This window comes from Meleagris gallopavo, chromosome 5 (genome assembly GCF_000146605.3).
Source record: "Meleagris gallopavo isolate NT-WF06-2002-E0010 breed Aviagen turkey brand Nicholas breeding stock chromosome 5, Turkey_5.1, whole genome shotgun sequence".
Lineage (NCBI taxonomy): Eukaryota > Metazoa > Chordata > Aves > Galliformes > Phasianidae > Meleagris > Meleagris gallopavo.
The window spans coordinates 44,219,645-44,221,217 of NC_015015.2; the positions used below are offsets into that span (position 1 = coordinate 44,219,645).

Consider the following 1,573-nt stretch of genomic DNA (forward strand, 5'->3'; position numbering starts at 1 on the left):
TTTTAATCAGTAGGGATCTGCCTGGTAATCATTATGTTTCACTGCAGTTATCCTCAGTGGACCTGAGGCTAACCAGTGGCTGCCTTCCCAGCTTAACCTCAGACCTACTTCATTGCTTGCTGGGCTGGGTAACCCAGACCCTTGGCTGAACCTAGCCTGCCCTGCTTGCTTTGCTGAGGTACTCTGGCAGTGAGGCCCTGATGTACTGGCTTTGTTATCTATTTGGCTCCTGACTTTTATGAATCAGCCAGTCCTCAATGCTTCCCAATGCTTTTTTATTTACTTTCAAAGCAAAACTTCATTTTTCTATACCTGTTTTGGCATGAGAGTTATTATAAAGACTCAGATGCTTTTTTTTTAAATGTATGATTAAATACTTTTTAAAAATAAACTTGACCATTAAATGTTAATTCCTTTTGATTCAGCAGGCCTCTATCTTCTCTTCTTGTTTACAGCCTGAATGTTAACCATGAGTCTCACTATGCATGTGTCCCCATTTTAATATGGAGAATATAAATTGTTCTCTTCACCACCAGCACTTAGCTGTTCAGTTTTCTGTTGTTACGTGTAACATCAGGAATAAAGCCATACATAAACAGAAGGTTAGATCCACCTGGGAAACTTTTTAATTCTGGATCAGCTGGGATGTCACTACCTGTAAGAAAGTTAAGAACGGCATTTAATGAAAAACAGCATCCTAATGGCATTGAGTTACTCATGTCTACAACATTATTAATCGGAACTGAATTCACAGTTTATAACTTGAAATTTCATGAAAAATGTTGAGAATCCTCACTCAACGTACGTACAAAATCTCTTCTGAATCGGGAGTCGGGGCGGGAGACAGAAGCTGCCTCTGTCTGTGGTACAGAGCGCCATCTGGTGGCCCTCAAAGTAAGCCTGGAGATGGACTTGGAGCCTTCCGTTGAATAAGCAGGGAAGGACACGCCTGAGAACTTTTCTAACTGGTGTGGGTTCTCAGGTGTTTTTTTTTCGCAGTGACAACCGCAACACCGTGCACTGGTCATCAGTTATTCCGAATAGAATCCAGAACGCCAGTTTCCAGCACTTTTCACTTAAACACCAAGAACAGCATGACAAACCATCGTAAACTTAATTTTGCAGTAGCTTTATATACAGCCTCACCACCACTTCCCCATTCCCAGCATAGGAAATATGTGCTAAACGGTTACTGAATTCAAAGCTGAAATGTCCTACACAAACCTTCCAAACACTGCTGTGATGTAAACCAGTGAACCACGCAGACCTGGCTCAACAATTTTTGGGGGCTGGTTTGAATGATCTTCTGCCTTCGTTGAATACGTTTTCCCTGTGGCGTTTTTTCGTAAGAATTTAACTCAGTACCAACCCACAAGCAGTGGGTTTTGCGTACAGACAGACTCCATGTGTGTCACGGGAGAGACTGTTCCACACCAGTCATCCCCATCGGTGCTTGCTTTGCCGCGTCGCACCTGGCTAACGCGGCCAAGCGACATAGGTGAGGTTCGGGGCCGGGGCGGTAACTGAGGGGCGACAAAGGAAGGCCGGCCTCAACCGCGAGCCCAGACCGCCA

At 44.4% G+C, this 1,573-nt stretch overlaps 1 long non-coding RNA gene across 5 annotated transcripts in view; it reads right to left on the bottom strand.

The window, feature by feature from the left end:
* The window catches only part of LOC109367861, a 7,169-nt gene extending 5,602 nt beyond the window's left edge, over positions 1–1,567 (bottom strand). For 4 of the 5 annotated variants that reach the window (XR_002115386.2, XR_002115388.2, XR_002115389.2 and 1 more), the window contains exons 1-2: positions 1,225–1,567; positions 614–655 (exon numbers count right to left, since the gene is read on the bottom strand). This is a non-coding gene — a long non-coding RNA (uncharacterized LOC109367861). Of the gene's footprint in view, positions 1–591; positions 656–1,224 lie in introns of all 5 variants that reach the window. The other variant, XR_002115384.2, reaches the window with a different exon arrangement.
* Between the last annotated feature and the right edge of the window lie 6 nt (positions 1,568–1,573).